The sequence below is a fragment of the Dermacentor silvarum genome, chromosome 6 (assembly GCF_013339745.2).
Source record: "Dermacentor silvarum isolate Dsil-2018 chromosome 6, BIME_Dsil_1.4, whole genome shotgun sequence".
NCBI classification, from domain to species: Eukaryota; Metazoa; Arthropoda; class Arachnida; order Ixodida; family Ixodidae; genus Dermacentor; species Dermacentor silvarum.
The window spans coordinates 102,510,151-102,531,153 of record NC_051159.1 but is presented as its reverse complement, the minus strand read 5'-3'; the positions used below and the strand labels follow the sequence as shown (position 1 = coordinate 102,531,153).

Sequence of the window (21,003 nt, the reverse complement as noted above, 5' to 3'; positions counted from 1 at the left end):
CGGTCCGTGTTGTCCCTTGAATACGTCGTGCGTGTAGGAGCTCACCCAGTTCTTACACTGAAGTATCACTGCGAGCCGGCCTATAGTTGGCTTTGATTCATTGTGAAATTTTGCGCTAAACAAACGGGAACAGAGCGCTTCCTAACAACCGACTTTTTTTTCTCGGGAACATCAGACTTAAATACCATACAGACCTGCGCAAGACATCTCAGGATTCAGGCTAGGGCGCATACAGCAATCTCGTGAATTTTTCTGGAAATTATAGACACGAGGAAAGTAGCGACGTCTCTTTATATAACATAGCAATGGGTGGGTGACTCACACAGTCTTCTTTTGGCTGTGAAATGTAAAATGATTCCACGATTTCCCCCGACGTTTTATTACAATGTTTGAAAAGAATGGCTGTGTTGTCAGAGTAGGGCGTGCATGCACACTCGTTACAATGCTAGGCCAAATGTGTGCTATAGGCCCATCGATTGCTATGTTAGATAAAGTGATGTCGCTACTTTCCTCCGTGTCCATAACTTCTAGACAATTCATGTGATCGCTGTGTGCACCCTACATGGAATCCTGAGATGCTTTGCGCAGATCTGTGTGGTATTTAAGTATGAGGTTTCCGAGAAAGTAAAACCAGTTGTTAGAAAGCGCTCGTCCTTCCTTGTGTATTTTTGTTAGTTCCCGTTTGTTTAGCGCAAAATTTCACGAGAACTTACACTAAAGAGCTGCCGCCGTAGGACTCGTGACAACTTTAGCAGATGATTTTGGGAATGACATGTCCATGTTGCCACCGATCGTCATAAATTTTATTTTACATTCGCGATTTAATTACCACGTGTATCTGTTTTATGTGTTTTCTCTGTGTGGTTGTCACGTATCTAGCCAAGCCTTGTACGCATATCATGTCGTCCCTTTTAATGCATCTGTACAGAAATCACGGTTTCGTATTTGTCCCATGATGTAGTTGTACAGGGATTTAACAAGATGTAGAGCATACAGCTACGTTGTCTTTAATGCAATTTTGCAGCGAAATAATAATATAAACAAAAATGGAGGCGGAGAAAAATATTTCGGGCCCTTGAACCATAAAGTTCTGCTTCTCGATTTCAATTTACATGTATTGGTCTTACTCTCCCTTGCAGTTTCGGCTCTAGGTTTTAGCCACAAGGATATGTTTCACGCCGGTTTCCTTCGAAATACAAAGCGTTTACCAGATTACTCTTTTTTTACTAGATCCTATTATGTTTCTTCCAATTTTTTTTTTCGGTCGGAATCGTCGAATTTCTCTATTTCTCTTTCACATGCAATTTTCCATTCGTGTAGTCTGAATACTCAATTATGCACCATTCTTTTGTTTCTGTCTCTTAGTTTCATTCCTGTGGTTATTAATAACGTGTCATTCCTTACAACTACCCGAGACAAAAGTCATGGCTCATCCCTCATTTATTTATGTAGATGTAGAGCCTTGGAGTTACATCTACATGCCTGCTGTGTTTAAGTATCATCGTCGTCGTCTTCGACGGTTTTGCAGACACTACCATCCCGGGAAATCAGTTCCTCTATTTATTTATTTATTTATTTATTTATTTATTTATTTATTTATTTATTTATTTATTTATTTATTTATTTATTTATTTATTTATTTATTTATTTATTTATTTATTTATTTATTTATTTATTTATTTATTTATTTATTTATTTATTTATTTATTTATTTATTTATTTATTTATTTATTTATTCATTTATTTATTTATTTATTTATTTATTTATTTATTTATTTATTTATTTATTTATTTATTTATTTATTTATTTATTTATTTACAGAATACTGCGGGCCTTGATAGCCCTAAGCTGGAGGAAGAGTTCAGCAAAGAGAAAAAATACATCTGAGTTGCGAGCATAGGCAGCGAGGATATATGGGAAGAAATAAGCGTTTAAATAGTAAAAAACATTAGGCAGAAAGCAAAGCAAGCAAACAAACAAACAAACAGTGTCAATTAAAACAGTATTAACACCATTAACACGCCCTGACAGCGTAACCAAACCGACAACAAGGAACCACACAGGTGTATTGTAACTTAAAGGGGCCCTGAACCACCGTTTATCGAAGTGGAGAAATGCATTTGAAGTTGAAAAAAAGGCTATTTCAGGAATACTTTGGTGCAAAAAGTACTTCAATGCGTTCAGCAGAAGCGGAGTTATTCGCAATCAAACACGCTCTTCGCCGTGCTCCCGCTCCGTTGTGGGCCGAGCGGGGCGTGCCCACAACGCTCCGCCTACTGCAGGTCACCGTGGCGCGCAGTTGAAATTTATTTTGGATGTAAACGTAGACGCCACAACTTCCGATTGGTAGTACTTCCAAAATCGTTTTGTAATGCTGACTGGGCCGCGAGATCAGCGCATTCCCTTCCGATTTTGGCGCCTACGACGCGCCAAACGTAGTTGACCTCAGCGAGTCGCCGTGCGCTCAGCCAGTGGACTTGTCGCGGCACCCCGCGGCGGCCGCTGCATCTACGCTACATAGCAGACAACGGCTACATGCGTACGCACAGCGTTTGTTTTGTACACGACAGGGCTTGATTGTGTGCTCGCGCTCATATGCTCCAGTCGGATCGTGCTACGTGGTGCGGACCGGCTTTGTCCTTCACCAGCTTGACCGACGGATAGTCGCCACATCCAACTTTCGCATTTTGAAGCTCCATCAATAGTCTGCCAAGGCGTCTAACGAGGAGTGTCCAGGAGTGAGCGCGCGCTGGCAAGCGTGCGCGTGGGCGGACCTTAAGTTTCGCGTGGTTCGAGGCTAGTTGAGCGTTCAAATCTAGTCGAAATTAGCGAGACCCGACGGCTACGACACCGATAAGCAGGGTGGCCAAATTCGAATTCCTGCGCGCGCGGCCGTGGCCGAGCGTGAGAAGATGATAGTCGGCTTCTTGCGGATTATTAGGGAGTTTTAGTATAGCGGAAAACAGGAAACGCAAGGATTTAGCGCTAGCGTTGCGTGCTGAACTGCGCACGCGCAGAACGTAAACGTAGCCAGAACTCTGACGTACGTACGCTATTTCCGGAATATAGCGTTCAACGCTAACGCACACAAGGGATTCCGTACGTATACGGCAAGATGGCGGCGCCTGTTGAAGCGAGAGCCGCCCACTTCGGATCTATCGAGTCGTCGGCCTGCACTGTTCGGCTCATTCGTTCCCCACTAATGCCCTTGTTTGCTTTAGATTGTGTGATGATGCTTCGACAGCGGCGTACAGGTGACAAATGGGCGTTGTTTTCGATATACGTTCTCGATTAGCGGCGGAGTAGGCTTAACGAGAGGGTTTGCTCATGTTTTCTCATGTTTGCTGTATCCACCTCGAGATGGCGCCCAAGTATTTACGTTAGCGTTAGCGTTTTGCTCCGTTCCGCTATTCTAAAACACTACCTTGCACCGCGCAGTGCAGCCTTTCTTTGCGTTAGCGTTGAGTCGCACGCTAACGCTAACGTAAGCGTTTTCCGCTGTACTAAAACTCGCTATTAAATTCGAAAGCAGATTTTCGCTTACTACAGACTGTTTATTAAACTGCGTCAATAAATATACGCAGTAGCAGTAGGAAGAAGCGCACTGATCCAAACACCCTTCTCATTGATGATATTAGCCAATAGCAGCCGCGTATAGGAATCTACTATATTACGAAATAAAGCACATAGGAAATAGTGAGGAGCAAGCTTCTGTTGAAAAGAAAGCATTTGAAAGAAAGGTGACTTCGCGCTCCGCTTACGAGCTCAACGCGCCGCGCATGTGCACGACTGCAAAACTTGGCTGAGATGTTCACAGCAGCGTATGCTATCCGCGTACTATGTTTTTTTCACCAACCCCGAGGGGTGGTTCAGGGCCCCTTTAACAAGCTCAATAGTTTGAGTGCTCTCTGTTAAGGCTGGTCAGCACATCGTGCCTGTTCTTTATACTATCGTGCAACTTCCGTGCAACAAGCTCTCACTTGAAGGCATAAAGTTTCTGAATGTGCCGCCGATGCTTTTTTCTTTCCCCCTTCCCTCATTATATCCCGTCGGCGGCACGTCGAAGCGCAGCCGAAGCAAACTTCTTCCCGCTTATGCTATATCCACGCATTCCTTGAAGGCTGTGAGGCAGGGAACTGTTTTTGCTGAATCAGCTATCGGGCGTCTGATTGATTGTTCTCGCTATGTAGTCAGGTCAATTTAAGTGCGAGACGGAGCGCTTCAACGTATAGTTCAGTTCAGAATTTTCTCTTATAGCATCTAGCGATCTAACGATTTTGTTGTGCCGTCTCAGCGATTATCAGAAACCTTGGCGGTCCCCCGTGGTAGTGGAATTACGAAACTCTCCGCTCGATGTTAGCCTACGTCTTTTGATCCGAACGTTCCTATGTGAGAACTCGGCGCTTCCAAATTACAGCAGTTAACCAAGAACAACTACTTTTCAAACTCATGTCATGGCCAGGATGACCTCCTATCGGATACCGGCCACGGCGGCCGCATTTCGATGGGGGCGAAATGCGAAAACACCCGTGTGCTTAGATTTAGGTGCACGTTACAGAACCCCAGGTGGTCCAAATTTCCGGAGTCCCCCACTACGGCGTGCCTCATAATCAGATCGTGGTTTTGGCACGTAAAACCCCATAATTGAATTTTAGTTTTTAAGGATGACCTCCGAACCTCCGAAAGTTGCAGCGTTTATGGGTGCTAACTTTCGGCGCGGAAGGATCGGTTGTTGCGTAAGTGATGTCTGTGAACTCAGCGTTGTCGCATTGCAAGACGCGATTATTATAAACCAGATACACAAAGTTGGCGCAACTCCGTGAACGTTGTCATTGATATATACGCAGAGTGTCCCAACTATAATGCACCAAGGTTTAAAAATATGCAAATGCCACATAGCAGGACAGAAACAAGATAATGATGTTCGCCGTCGCTTGGAGATATTCAGATTATTTGTTGCATTCCGGCTAATTACATAATTAGTCTTAAATAATTAATCAACTTCTAAAATATCACAATTAGATGAAAAGTGTCAATAGGAAAATTGTAGAGCAACATCAAAAAACTCCCGATACAGCTTTCTGTTGCTTAGTAAGTGCTACATAAAAGTGTTTTTCCGAGTGTGAAAGAAGCCTGCGAATACAGGCAAAGTGCCTCGAGCGGCCAGTCGCGCGGCAAGTTTGCGTGTTCGTTAGCTGGATTGATCGTTTGCTGGATATATCGTATTCGCAGCATCTGATTTCGTTTCTCTCGCCGGCTGGATTCCTCGCAGTTCAGGATGCGAGTAAAAGCAACGTTCACCAGGAATTTGCAACTAAACACTAGAATAAGTTCTGATGTTTTTCATGTCAGAACCACGATATTATTATGAGACACGCCGTTATGGGGGTCTCCGGATTAATTTTGACCACAGGGTATCTTTAACGTACCCCAATACACGGTACACGGGCGTTTTTGAATTTTGCCCGCACCGAAATGCGGCCGCCGCATCCTGGATTTCATCCCGCGACCTCGTGCTCAGCAGTACAGCACCATGGCCGCTAAGCCACCGCGGCGGTTGCACCTATATCTAAGTACACGTGCGTTTTTGCATACCGCCCCCATCAGAATGCGGCTGTCAGCGGCCGGAGTCGAACCCGTGACCTCGAGGTCAATAGCGCAACGCCATAGCCACTGAACTTCCTCGACGTATAGATAGAAATTGCGACCACTTGATGAAGAGCGAGAAAGAAAAGGTCAGTCTAGGCAAGGTCCATCATGCTTGCTTTCAAGCGCAAGTCAGGTAGGCAGGCTCAATGCGCAGTCATTTGTGGAATGAAGGATACTAAAGGAACTCATCGTTATCTCCATGTAAGTGTCTGCCTGACACCTGTTCGTGTATGGACTGCTTCGGCAGAAACTTGACCCTATGGTTGAGATGGTGCCGCGTTTAAGCAGGGCAGTTTAAGGAAGGTCCAAGACGGTGACGTCCTTCGAAAACCCACCGTGAACTAACAGTGAAAGGGACACTTGCGTTGGAGCTTCGCATGTGAATGCTCCAAAGTGGGCCATGCATAGCCCGATTTCGCTTCCCCTCACTCATTTGCCCGAACAGGTCTTGAGCCATCGTCTAAACATTTTTATTATATTTCTCTTTAAGGAAGATAGTCCAGACCAACAGTTCTACGTGTAAAAAAGTGTGCAGTTAGGCAACGTGGTTCATGCATGGTGTAATGAAGCAGACGCGCCTCGTGTTTTCGGTAGCAGCTCGAAGAGGACGACCCGTTCTGTGTTTGCCAGAGAGCTAGGGCTGTTCGCTCTGCTGCTAGGCTGACGCACTTGCGCGGATATCTCTTGATGGACCAGTTATGTCTGTCATGCCTAGTTCGGCCTATGTCACTGCGGCTAGGTTTAGAAAATTTTCCCTATTACAAGATTCTACGAAACTGAAAATCCAAACGTCGGAATTTAATCATTTGTCCTTTTCGTGGGACAATAAATGGTGCCCCACACGTAAATTAGAAATCTCCAAAACAAAATTACCCTGCCGAATCCCACCATTAAATTTTTACCTATACAGGTCCGGTCTGGCACCGTCCCCTCTGTGTCCTACCTGCCAGGAACCCGAAAAAATTGATCACTTTCTATTATCTTGTCGTCGATTCAGGAATCACAGGAAGAAATTCGAATTTTCATTCCGTAAATTGGGTGTTTCTCTAACTACTCAAAATATCCTCTCCTTCGGGACTTCTTCAATGGGCTTTAGCCACAGGAACATCTGCATGGCCTTCTGTGACTATATCTGTGACACAAAAAGACTACCCAGTTAATTCTCGAAATAAATAATTGGATAACTCATTAAATCGCTAATTGTTGTTTCGAAATTATTCTAATACCACCAAAATTTTTGCTGTTTATATACAACTACAATTATTTTAATTCTGTCTCTGCCCTGTAAATCTCTTTCCAAATATTCTAAATGTTATACATCACCCTGATTTACTTTTTCGTCTAGTTTTTTTTTTCCTTCTCCCCCTTCCCTTTAACCTTTAACCGCCGGCTTCTTGGCCAATCCCCCGTAGTGGGTAAGCGCCACGGATGAGGATAAAGCAAGCTGCTGCTAGACTAGACTGATAAATATTTAATTAAATCTCATTACATTTGGTGGCGGTCACTGGGATCTCTCAAGCCACCCTGGAGCTCCGCACTCGTACGTTGCCCACCAACACCATGGCTGACGCGACCAACGCACCGACTGAACCAATGGTTGCCCCTGTCACTTGCGTCGGCGTTCTCCGTCAGCACGATCCGACCATCTTCAGCGGCACCGGAGAACATGACGCCGAAGACTGGCTGTCATCCTATGAACGTGTAAGCGCTCACAATAAGTGGGACGACCAGACAAAACTGAATAATGTCATCTTTTACCTTGCTGACGTCGCAAACCTATGGTTTAGTAATCACGAACCTGACATCTTGAGTTGGCACATTTGACACATTGACACATTTCACCGAGGTGTTTGGCCGCACCGCTGTCCGCAAGCTACGCGCCGAACAGCGTCTACGCCAACGAGCACAGCAGCCGGGCGAGACATTTCCCAGCTTTATTGAGGATGTTTTGGATCTCTGCAGCCGTGTTAATCCCACGATGACGGAGGATGAGAAGATCAAACATATTCTGAAGGGTATTGAAGATGACGCGTTTCAAATGCTTCTTGACAAAAGTCCGACCTCTGTCGCCGTACTCTTCAACCTGTGTCAGAGTTTCGACGAATTGCGCCGCCAACGTACCATTGCCCGCCAAAACGTCCCACATGCTGACTACGCGTCTCGGCCATTGCAGTTGCCGCTGGCCATACCGATCCTTCTGCTCGTCCTTCAGCTGAAGGATTTCATTCGCGAGGAAGTGGCCCGCCAGCTGTCGCTGCTCCCTCACAGCCAGGAGCCTGCCCCGACTTCGGCCGTGCAACAAGCCATCCGTGCCCAAATATCTGACGCACTTCCCCCCGTTCGCCCGCCAGCTCCTGTGGCGGCACCACTCTCCTACGCCGACTACCCGCCGCTATTCACATCTCCGACGGCACCGCTCTCTTATGCCGACTACCCATAGCGCGTCACTCCTCCGCCGCTTAACTACGCTGCCTCGATCGCAAGGCCAGTCGCCAGCGTCATATCCCGTTCTACCACTAACGCACCGGGTTCCCCTTGCTCCCGTCCACGGCAGTCACCCCAGCTTCTTCTTCGAGCCGACACGTAGCGCACGCCAAACAATAGGCCTATTTGCTTCGCTTGTGGCATTGCTGGTCACGTTGCGCGCTTTTGTCGTCGCAGCATGTCCTCGAACCATAGCACCTTCGACGAGTTTCGATACGCGCCGCAACACGCCGCAGAGACCCTTCGATCGCGACTGCCGTTCAGACAGTCGCCGTTCTCCGTCCCCACGTCGACGGTCACTGTCACCTATGCGTCTTCGGCCACCTACTGCCGAGGGAAACTGATTAGCGCAGTTCCGGAGGCAAGGACTGCGAGCTCATCGAACTTTCTAAGGCCTCAATTTTCACCGCAGAATGTCTTTGACGTCCATGTTGAGGGAGCATCCGCACAAGCGCTTGTCGATACCGGGGCCGCCGTTTCCGTCATGCATGAAAATCTTTGTCGCAAGCTGAAAAAAGTCACGACCGCTCTATCTGGCATGGCACTCTGCACTGCTATAGCGCGCAACGCATTCATGCTACAGCTGTAGGCACCGCCCGTGTGGTCATCCAAAATGTTTTGTACATCATCGAGTTTTTTTTTGTGTTGCCCTCCTGTTTCTCATGATCTCATACTCGGGTGGGACTTCCTGTCACGTCATAGTGCCATCATCGATTGTTCTAGCGCGCAAGTGGCGCTTTCGCCACTATGTGATTCACCATCGGTCGGCGCCGACCTCAGTGTTCGCAGTCTTCGTTGATGATGATACTGAGCTGCCTCCCGAGACGTCGGTGCTTGTGACCTTGTCGTGTGCTGCCGTGCCAGACTCAACTGTGGCGTTTACGCCATCTGACATGCTTGCTCATTGCAAGGACTTTTCTCCCGTTCGTCGTCCTCTGAATCCGCTTTGATACCCATCTGTAATCCGCACCGCGGTATCCAGTGACCATACTGCGCAGTGAGACCTTAGGATTTGTGCAAGCTGTAAACGTGTATTGAGGACTTTGACGTTCATGATCCCGTTTACATCTCCCGTTTACATCTGGACGCCATAACTTTCGTCTCATCAACACCGCCTTCAGCCGTTTTCGACAACGCCATCGCCGCAGACCTTTCGCCGTCTCATCACACTCAACTTTTTACTCTATACTGAACGAGTTCGTTTCTTCGTTTGACTGCAACCAACCATCCTTGGGTCGCACGACAAGTGTCTCTCAATGCCACCGACACCGATTTCCATGCCCCCTTGCGACAGCGTGCGTATCGTGTTTCCGCAGAAGAGCGCCGAGTTATCACGGAACAAGTGGACGACATGCTGCAACGCGGCGTCATTCAGCCTTCTCAAAGCCCTTGGTCGTCACCTGTCGTTCTAGTGCGCAAAAAAGATGGCTCCATCCGGTTTCCTATGGATTATCGCCGCCTAGGATTACGAGAAAAGACGTCTACACACTGCTTCGGTTCGACGATGCTCTTGATTGTCTGCAAGGTGCCGAATACTTCTCGTCTTTAGATCTCCGCTCTGGCTATTGGCAGGTTCCCATGGCTGAGGCTGACCGCCCAAACACAGCTTTCATCACTCCCGATAGCCTGAACGAGTTTAACGTTATGCCTTTCGGACTCTGCAATGCTCCCGCTACCTTCGAGCGCATGATTGATACCATCCTTCGCGGACACAAGTGGAAGACTTGTTTATGTTACCTGGATGACCTCGTTGTTTTCTCAAAAGATTGTCTGACATCTCGCCCGTCTGCATGACATACTGACCTGCCTCACTTCAGCTGGCTTACAGCTCAACCTCAAGAAGTGCCGTTTCGCTGCTCGAAAATTAACTGTCTTGGGTCACGTTGTCTCGAATAACGGCATTCTTCCTGATCTCGATAAACTTCGCGCAGTCTCCGAGTTTCCAAAGCCCACATCTCTCAAGGCCCTGCGAAGTTTCATAGGTCTGTGCTCCTATTTTCGTCGCTTCGTCCGGGACTTCGTCTTTATCATCGCACCCTTGACGAAGCTGCTTACCACAAGCAATAACATTTCCGCGTCGTGATCACCATGCGATGAATCCTTTGACAAGTTACGCGGGTTGCTGACTTCACCGCCGATTCTTCGCCATTACGAACCAACTGCGCCGACAGAGGTTCACACCGACGCCAGTGGTGTCGGCCTTGGTGCGGTCTTAGCCCAACGGAAAGCCATGAATGAAGAATACGTCGTAGCTTATGCGAGCCGTACGCTTAAGAAAGCTGAGTTGAATTACACCGTTACCGAGAAGGAATGCTAGCCATCATTTGGGCGTTGGGCAAGTTTCGTCCTTACCTCTACGGTCGTCCTTTCAGCATCATCGCTGATGATCTCCTGTGTTGGCTCTGCTCCTTGAAAGACCCGTCGGGTCGCCTCGGCCGTTGGGCGCTTCGCCTGCAGGAATATGACATTTGTGTGGTATAGACCTTTTCGTCGAGCGAGGAGGAAAGGGCGCGCGACGACCACCGTGGCGACGACCCTTTCCTCCTCTCTGGCTTGTACGAGCCGGCGCTGCGAGGCTTGAAACGTGTTGCCGGTCGCGCGCAGCGGAACGATTTGGAGGCGTTTTAGATAGTTCTAAGTGCAATTTACGGGATGTCAGTTCTTACGAGGTCGTCGGACAACCACTGTGTAGCCTTTAGGCGCAGCAGTAGCTACGTATCTGGAGATTTCTCTTGGATGTGCAAAAATGCGACGCGCATCATCAGCTGCGGTGTGTGTATGTGTTGTAAACGATGTTGGATCTATCAGGTTTTGACTCGACGAAGAGTTGTAAACATTTCCATCAGCCACCGGCATCGTTCTCGCGCATTTTAAGTCTAGTAGACTTCAAATCACTATGTCTACGTTAGCCTCCTGCAAGAGGCCGAAGGCTTTGCTCAATACAGCGAGCACTGCGGTTGGCAAACCAACATGATACACACAATTGCTTCGTGCTTAGATCGGCATTGCCTTTTTGGCCCTTTAAGGCACAATATACAAAGGGGATCATATAAAGAGAATCCAACAGCTATTTGTAAGTACACCATTTCCGTAACGTGGGTGACTGCGTCGTAAATGACTGAACTTAGGAGACTGAAAAAAAAAAAGAGTTCATATGTCCTCCTTTTGCGGCAAAATAAAACAGAACACGGGATAACGACGCAATAGGACTCCGCATGGACGTGCCGCATGCTTGGACCACTTGGACCACACGCCATAAAGAACCAACAGATCTATAACACAGCATTTAGTACTAACTCGGGCGCTCGCACAGTCTGCAGCTGGTCGTTCGATCACTCGAAAAGTGTGATTCAGACTGTACGGTATGTGGTTATTATTAACCAAACTGTTTTATTTGTAGGCGGAAACCTTGCCCTGCAAACAAGGCAGTCGCCCAGTGTATCTACACATAACATCTTGAGCGCTTGTCAAAGAAAACAGCACGACTTATTCTCCAGCAGAACGGTACCCACGCTGTTAGGATCAGCTAAACCAGAGCTTAGAATTACAGTGCTGAGAATGCTGCAGTAAAGTAACATTCGTGAAACGAATTTTCAGAAATACCTAACTGATATCCGAGGCTGATTGTGAGCTCAAACAAACAACCGCACCTCGCGCTGGGTGCTCCGTCCGCCCTATAACACCAGCAGTTACTCCAGCCGCTTAATTACTTCACACTTGAATTCCTTCACTACGCCTCACAGCACCGTTCCCCACGTAAAAGACGCCATTTCATGCTAAATAGACCGCGCGAGTGCGAAAAAATCCACCAGAAACAGCCGCCGATCGTATACCACAGCACACAACACGAGCGTTCGCCCAAGCCAGCATGCCAATCGCACATAGATGGCGCCACTGCCTACGCAATGGCGGCGCCCATGAAAAAGAAATGTCGCAGTTTCGCCCGAAAGGCGAAGGATCGATTGCGATAGCAAATTAGTAGAGCGCTATTCGGGGTAGGGATAGTAGTTTTATCGGCTGCATAAACTTGGACACATTGGCTTACTAACTGAATTAACAATCGCGGTGTCAGCACGCACAAGCAAACATGAATAGATCACACTGAATGACCGCAGCCAACTACTGTCAAAACGCTGGCAGCAAGCGCAAGTTCGCGCGGTCTATCGCTTCAACGGAAACTGAGCGGCAAATGCACAGCCCATACAAAGGTCAGAGCCGTGTGGAGATAAGGGACGGTGCGGGCGACCGCCGGGCAGAAAAGTTGTTGGCAGAGGAGAAGCTGCTGCCCCCCCCCCCCCTCCCTTCCTTTTCCCGTTTCTTGCTTTCGCGTGGGAGATTGAGTGGCAAGATACGCCTTTCGCGCCGGAGCACAGCGCCGCCCCGCCTCCCTCCCTCCCATACCCCAACCGCCTTTCGCGGGACGGTCGCGTTTGCTTTCCGCCGTGCGTTCGCCCTCCGTGATAGCGCGCGTCCCCCGCGCGCTTTCGCTCGCGCATACGGCGCGCGGCGACGATTTTATCAGCCCTTGGAATCTATACGGAACCTCACGGCGACGGCGACGGCAGAAATCCGGTTGAAGTGTCCATATAATTGCTATCGCAATAAAAACGGTCTATACCGCTCTGGTCGAAAGCATTCCGACGCTGACGCGCTCTCCCGCTCGCCGGTGACACCTGATGTGGCTTCTCTTTCCATTCCCTCTACGACCTCCGACCCGTAACTACTGAGCGCTATTGATATGCCCTCCGAGCAACGCAAGGACCGATCGCTTGCCCTGCTGCTCGACTACCTTGCCGCTTCATCGGTCGTTCCTTCAACGCGGACGCTACGCCGTCAAGCAGCCCACTTTGCCGTGCGAGACAACACCCTCTACCGCCTCAACTATATGCCTGACGGTCCGTAAATGGCTTCTGGCTATCCCTCGTCACATGCGCTCCGATATCTGCGCGTATATATCCATGTCGACCCTCAAAGACCCCATGTCGGCGTCCTAAAAGCTTTCACAAGGCTGCGTCTACGATATTACTGGCGTGGAATGTATCGGTTTGTCCAGCAGTACGTTCGATCATGCACCGCCTGCCAACAAAGCAAAACTCCCCCACTGCGCCCTACTGGCCAACTACAGCCGCTACCGGGTTCGGCTCGACCGTTCTATGGCGCAGGCATCACCTCTATGGCCCGCTCCCGTACAGCGGATGTGGAAACCGCTGGATTATTGTTGGCACCTGACGCGGTACGCAGAGACCGGGGCTCTCCCCGCCGAGACCGCGCGCGACGTTGCGATGTTCGTTCTTCGCAACTTCATCCTTCGCCTTGGTGCTCCTAGAGAGCTACTCAGCGATAGGGGTCGTGTCTTTTTGTCAGAAGCGATACATACCTCCTTCGCGAGTGCCGGATCATTCACCAGAAATCGTCCACTTATCACCCCAAACGAACGGTGTCAGGGAGCGCTTCAGCCGACCACTCGGCGACATGTTGAGGATGTACGTTTCGTCCGACCAAACCAATTGGGACACCGTACTCCCGTTCGTTGCGTTCGCCTATAACACCGCGCCGCAAGCCACCACCGGTTTTTCACCTTTTTTTTTTGTCTTGTACGGGCGTGAGCCTTCGTGTCCACTGGATACCATCCTGCCCTACCGATATGACACCTCTAAGTGCACTACAATTTCAGAACTCGCCCGATACGCTGAAGATTGGCGCCAGCTGGCTCGTTCGCTGATCAGCGAGGATCAGGGGCGTCAGAAGACAAGACGCGACAATCATCAGGCCACGTCCACCTTCCCTGCCGGTTCCCTGGTTTGGCTGTAGATACCGCCTCACACTCCTGGTCTTTCTTCTAAACTACTTGCCCGATACCACGGTCCGTACCGGATCATCGACGCCTCGTCACCTGTGAACTGTGTCGTTGAGCCCGTCGCACAATCGCCGGACCTTCGTTGTCGGGGTCGCGAGACGATGCATTACGACCCCCTTCGTCTTGTCTGCTCCCTGAGTCGCCAAGATGGCTCCGTTTCACACCCGGGGTCAATGTAATGAAGCAGACGCGCCTCGTGTTTTCGGTAGCAGCTCGAAGACGACGAGGACGACCTGTTGTGTGTTTGCCAGAGAGTTCGGGCTGTTCGCTCTGCTGCTGCTAGACTAGACTGATAAGTGTTTGATTAAATCTCATTACAATGGTATTAAATGTACGAAATTTGCATCAGACCACTGAGTGAAAAAAGAGAAGGAAGAAAAAAAAATGTGCCTGTGTTGTTGTCTTCTTCCAAGTGTTGCCCCCCCCCCCCCCCCCCCCTTCTTTTTTGCCTTTTTTGCGAATTTCGTGAATTGAGAGTTCTTTATTTGCCATCTGTGCTCGGCCCCTCCCATGTTCTGGGCCTTTGTTTATTTCTCGTAGAAGCTGCCATCTCTTTTGTTGACTCCAGGGTGGTGCGTTCTACGCGGCGCTTTATCTCTCTTTAGCCCGGTCACAGCTGCAACCGCGCTACAGATTCGCAGATGCCGGTGCCCTGTCTGTGTACACACAAACACATGTACCTTACTTCTCCGGGTCTCTGGCGCGCTTCTCCTAGCGGTCCCGTTGTTATTCGTCGTGACAGTGTTTTCTATCGGAAGCGAGGCTTACTCCGCATCGCGCTTTCCACTGACGTTTCCGCCAGACTTTGACCTCGACGCTTGTAACTATCGGAAACCAATGTTTGCCCCCTCACCCTGGCCCCTGAGAGCGAGGCCCGAAACACCGCCGGGTCACGAAATCTATAGGAAAAGTTGGAGGAAAAAAGGAGCTTTCTTCGCTGGGGAGAGACACGTAGTATGTGCCACCGTGCGACCTTTCAAGTGCTTGTCCTCAGCCTTTCGGCGCAGGCCGTTTCCATTGAGCTTTATACACTGACTCAAGATAACTCCGTGCGCTGCAGGGAAAACTACGGGTCCCGTCAGCCATAGCGTTTCTTACAATTGCCCAGAAGGAAAAACGACGCTGCGGTGCAGCTGCATGTAGGGTCATTGAAACTTTAGTTGTATGTACACGAGAATATCGTGAAAAGGGGGCTTCGGATTGGCATCCATCTACGGTGAGCCAGGACGCAATTGAAGAGGCGAAGAATCCCAATTGAAGAATCCCTTGAGATTTCAAAGGACAAACGCGGACTCCCTTGACTCAAAGCTCCCTTCAAGTAGGCCTCCTCTGATGTTCCCATGTGAGAGCGCGTGTCTTCCCTTGAAGTAAGGGATATTTTGGTTCAAAGGACTTTGAAAGTGCTTGTGTGACTGGGATATAAGAGTGGGAGTACTCCGAATCGTGTAAATGAGGGAGCCGCTTATAAGCGGCTGTTCCGGCTAAGCTGCTGTTTCGTTCGCATTCGAATGCCCATTCGCTGAGCATAAAATCACAGCGATATACGTTGTACGCGGCGATGCAGGACGAAAAAAAAGTAGTTGTATCACATGTACAGTGCCTAAATACGCTCATCGTCCCGCGATCCGTGCAGGGTGGAGACATTCTGTGAACGGGTCGATGCCGAGAATAACCCCTCAAAGCGAGTGATCTGTGCGTGCGCTCGGCCATGTTCGAGCCCAGTCAATTCGGCTTGGTAGCCTTGTGAGCGCGCTTGCTGCAGGCGTCAGCTCAGTGCTTCGTGCACTATTCCGGTGTACAGGATAACTGCGGCTTTCCATGGACAATGCAGCGTGTATCACCTTTGGCCATATACATTTAGTAAATATAGTAGGATGTGTATTGGCCAAGCAGGATAATCAAATTAGCAGACAAGAAATGTGAAAATTCGAAGAAAAATTAAGGGGGCAAAGCGAAGACCAGACAAGGACAATTGCTGACTTTCAACTGGGTATCGTTGTTGCACGTGTGTGTGTGTGCGTGTGTGTGTGTGTGTGTGTGTGTGTGTGTGTGTGTGTGTGTGTGTGTGTGTGTGTGTGTGTGTGCGTGCGTGCGTGCGTGCGTGTGCGTGCGTGCGTGCGTGTGTGCGTGTGCGTGTGCGTGTGCGCGTGTGCGTGTGCGCGTGTGCGTGTGTGCGTGCGCGGTTGTGTGCGTGTTTACTGAAGTACTTCTTCGGATCCGGGGTTTAATAAACTGAAAAAGGTGCAGGCGCACGTAGAAAAGCAAGAACAAAAATGATTGTTCTTGCTTTTCTGCGTGCACCTGCACCGGACAATAACTGACATGCTCGCGATGTATGTTTCCTCCGATCATCGCGACTGGGACACTGCTTTACCATTTGTCACGTTTGCGTACAATTCCTCGCGCCACGACACAGCTGGTTATTCGCCCTTTTACCTTCTATATGGCCGTGAACCGACCTTGCCTTTCGAGACTGTTCTTTCGACCACACTCGACTCGCCGACGGAGTACGCTCGTGATGTCATAACCACAGCGACCCAGGCACGCCAGATTGCCCGTCTTCGTCTCTCTGCTTCGCAGACACGTCAGAAGTGCCGTTACGATCAGCGCCACCGCGATGTCGAATACGAACCAGGTGCTCTTGTGCTAGTTTGGTCTCCATCTCGACGTGTCAGTCTTTCGGAGAAACTCCTTTCGCGATACTACGGCCCTTATCGCATCCTCCGCCAGGTGACGCCTGTCACATATGAAGTGTCTCCACTGGATGCTACCGTGCCTTCACCTCTATCTGACGTCGTCCACGTCAGCCGCCTCAAACCGTTCCTTTCTGGAACCAGTGAGTCGCACCAGTAAGGTGCTTCTTCTGACGGGGGTAATGTCACAGTGCGTAAGGTGGAAAGAAGAGGACATGGTTGGTGCCCTGGGAGACGACAAAGAAGATTCTGGGTTTTCGCTTCTCTGCGCAGCCATTAAAACCCGTCTGTAAAACCAGTACGTTTCTTCCTTCCCGTAACATTATATATTATGGGTACAACGTGGGCTTGCGGTATAGGCGAAATTTCTGGCAAGTTGAATTTTCTTTGGTACTCAACCTTACTCTTCTTGCTTATTCCCTTGTTGTCAGTTTTCATTCGGCGATTTCATTTACAATAAAGATTCCACTTGGATGTGAGCTGTTGTCCTTGTCCTCGTCAAAAAGTCGTGCTGTTACACCTTGAACGAGGCAGAACCAACTAGCCCAATTTACGACATCACGAACCATACCAGGTTTCTACAGAACGCTTCAATATGTGCTACACAGAAGCAGCGTAAGTTGTGAATAACTTTGAAGGAAGCTTGAGCTTGGGGCCAACTCCGATTTGCCCATTTAAATACACGTAAAAGGCAGAAATGCTTTTATGAGACTACCGCTGGACAGATTTGAATGACAGTTGTTGCATTGAAGTGCATTTGTAGCAGGGTTGATCACCATATAGAAAGTACCTCAAACCATTCCATGGAAATATTCCTTATTTCTCCCATCATTATTCTTTGTTTTGTTTTTTTCCATCAGAGATCAGAATATTTTCATTCTTGTCTAGTTTAGTTGTTATAAACGGCGGCGGGGGACGGGGGGTAGCATATGTGAGGACTTCGAGCAGGACAAACGTACACACACTAAATGAAACTCCCGTTCATCGGAAGTCGCATCGCACTGTCGTCCGTGGCGGTGATTCTTGACGTAGAAAAAAATTCGCGGAGCTCTGCGAGCTCGAACGCGTTTTATGTCCGGCATTGGACTACGTGACTGTCGCCTGAAACAATAGTGACAGATACCGACACGCTGGGTGCTGGAACGCAGGAGCAGTATTCTCGGTCTATCGCTGTCGGCGGTGTCACATTCGTCCCACGGTTACCGTTTACGCCATGGAGCTGGAAGAACGCCCGTCGCTCCAATGCGAAGACGTCGCGCTGGACGTTACGTCACGCCAAAGTGAAAGTTTCCTCAGAAGTGATTGACGGGGACTAGAGCCCCAGCAAACACTTTCTCAAATCAGAGGAACTGTTCGACATTCTTTCACATTTCAGCCAAGGCTATCGGTTCATTATCTACATCTGCACACACTGCTTGACTGATCTCCGCTCCATGGCGGCTGCCTAAGTAGTATCTGCCGTTAATCTCGACGCAACCTCGGCTTTTGTTTTTTGACAATGGCGGTCGAGAGGCGTTCCGGAGTGGAAAAGTGCACGCCGCGGCTTATCGCCGTCATATAGCCGCTTCGGCTCCGTGACGATTGCTGTCCATCGCGCCGATAGATATCGAGAGATTAAGATAGGATAACTTCCACTTACTGCCGTATAACGAGAAAACACGTTCGCGTTATTCCGATGACGGGGCGGTTTCTCCCTCCTCTTGCCTCCGAGCTGATTTCTTAATTGCCCGAGCCGCCGTCGTAGAAGGGGGAGCTCAACGGCTTTCTCGCGACTCGGAAGCATTTTTTGTTTCCATTCGGGCGCTGCGTTTCGGGGGGCGTCGAGTACCGCTACAGTCGTGCGCGCACATTTGCGGAATGCGAGCGGAGGCGTGCAGGCACGCCGGTTGTGTCTCCCGCGGTATGACGTGACGCCTGCAACCACGTGCCCGATCGGATTGCCAGCACGGCAAGGAGCGCGCGCGCCGAGCTCTTGTTTGCGACTTCCCTGGCCGAGACTGCGAACGAAAGGACTGCCGGCGTCGGCGACAGCTCGTGACTCGAGGGGAACCAAGCCCGCGAGCGATGTGAGTGAACGCGACGATTTTTTTTATTTAATTTGGGTGATTCATTTAGCTCTTCCGTGGAGCTTTTATTAATTTGTCGGAATGCTGCATGCGCCGCGCGCGTGAGTCAATCTACCGATGTTCGTCGCTGCTCGACTGACTGTGCGCTCTGTGAAGAGATATATCGTTGTGCGCTGGGTGTCGCTGTACTATCGTGAGCAATATGAGCTCGAACACGGGAGCACGTGGAAAATAGCCTCAAAACCTAGATAGCGTCATACGTGGATGGCGCTGCCGAAATCGAAGGGGAAAGGAGGGGCGCTCTTCCGCCAACTGTTGGCACTCCCGCTTCACTAGCGTACAAAAAAAAAAAAAAAAAAAAAAAATGATAAAAGTGGCGTATCCGAACGCTCAGCCAACACCGCCTAGATTTAATACAAGCATGACCTGTGCATTATGGCAGTCTACGTCACAGCCGATATCTCAGCAGCTGCATAGCCTGATGGGTCATTTGATGTAGCTGTGCGCGTTGATGAGGAAAAAATTCACCGACGATTACGATACTCCATAATGCGAAATTTTCGCGCTAACTGCACACGTGTTTTCATCTCGCGATGTGTTGGTTGGCGCGGAAAATCTGTCTCGTGCGGCACGTTGCAAACGGAACGAAGTGTGGCGCGACTGCGTCGCTAATCTGGCGAACGCGAGAGCCAGCGCGTGGGTGGCGCAGTTGGCGCGATCCACAGCAGCAGCCGCCGACAAATGTATCAGACGACGCGCGCTACTCTGGCGCCATCTCGTATAGCCATCGTCGCCGCGCTACGGTTTTCTTCTCACGCTTTCGCCACCCTCCTCTCTGCATCTTTCGCTATGCTTGTTCGCTCGGATACGCCGCCGACGCTCGCCGTAGGAACGGGCGTCTAAGAGCTGCGCTCTAAAAGGGACAGGGGAAAAGTAAAAGGAAGGCGTTATCACCCGGCGGCTGGACTGAAAGCATATATATACGACTAAAGCCCCTCCATACGAGTTTTCGCAGACCAGCGAAGCGGCGGTGGCGCGTGGATGGAGGGGCTTTATATACGACAACTCCGAGCACCAAACGACTAAAGGCTCATTCACACAAGGCCGACATTTGGTCTGCCGATTGTTGGCGACAGCGTTTTCCTTCCTTTAAACTATTGGCCACAGCGTTTTCCGTCCTGCAAACTGCTGTCGCCAACAGTTGGCAAAACAAAATCGATGCCGTGTCGGTCTAGCGGGAATGAGCCTTGACTGAGCGTGAGAGTCAAAGATAAAGTAGCACGCTTTCGCTTTCCAGCTTCAAAGACGTGCCATGATTGTCGTTGGCGCATGCATGCACATCCTGTGCGTCGATTAAAAATATCGATTAAATACCGTGGCTACAGTATCGCCGGTGTTTAATCAAATAATTGATCAATTACTCAGTTACGTTGTCTTAATTCGCAATAAAAGTAAATGAAATAAACCAGAATTCTAGAGAAGTAGGGTCCGAAACACACGGGCTAGGGCCCGCTGCCCCTGTGTCTCGAACTCTGTTATTGGTTGATTCTAAACGTAGAGGTTGTCTATACGTGTGCAAAGCTTCGAGGTTCTTTGACATCGTATTAGCTTTCAGTTCACGCGGTTTATACTGTTCTATAATCCTCAGCTATACAGGGTCCTCGAAGTCAAAATATCAGTAATTAATTGAAAAAGAAAGGCTATGCTAGCTATGCAAATGCTGCTTGCATAAGTGGTTTACGCGCTTTGGCACACAATTTTTGTGAACAAGTAGAGATCAACAGGTACATAACAAAAATTGGTTGAGTAACATTTCACTACTATATTATTTATCCATATGCATGGCATATATTTACACTAGAAACTTGTAAACAATCGTGTTCGAAGACAACTGCATTTTATTTGTCACTGCTAAAAGCGTTCGTGTTGCGAGATATTCATCATTCAGTTTGACTCTCCATACGTTGAGTTCGCAATCGGAGGCGGGAGTCTCGACACAAAGACGATGTTCCTCCCTGTGACGTAGCTCATTCCGCATAGCACGCGTCTCTCTAGAAGCCGGGCAGAGCTAACAGCTGCGCGCTCTTGCCCTCGACTGGCAAAAGCCAGGCCGGCTTCCGCCTTTCCCCCGCACTTGGCTTCGTCATGTGGAGAGTTCATCTTTGTATCGAGACTCCCGCTGAATGCGAAATTAGCGTACGAGCGTCAAATTTGACGATGAATATCTCGAAACACGAAACCCTTCAGAAGTGT

General features: G+C 49.3%; 1 protein-coding gene across 9 annotated transcripts in view; it reads left to right on the top strand.

Moving 5' to 3' along the window:
- Positions 1 to 21,003, top strand: part of LOC119455790 (facilitated trehalose transporter Tret1-like) — an 83,742-nt gene that overhangs the window by 53,596 nt on the left and 9,143 nt on the right. Inside the window, exon 1 of one of the 9 annotated variants that reach the window (XM_037717255.2) lies at positions 18,631 to 18,750. The exons of the other annotated variants lie outside the window; for them this stretch is intronic. The gene's annotated coding sequence lies outside the window, so the exon portion shown is untranslated. Of the gene's footprint in view, positions 1 to 18,630; positions 18,751 to 21,003 lie in introns of those variants that run through there. 9 annotated transcript variants of the gene reach the window in all.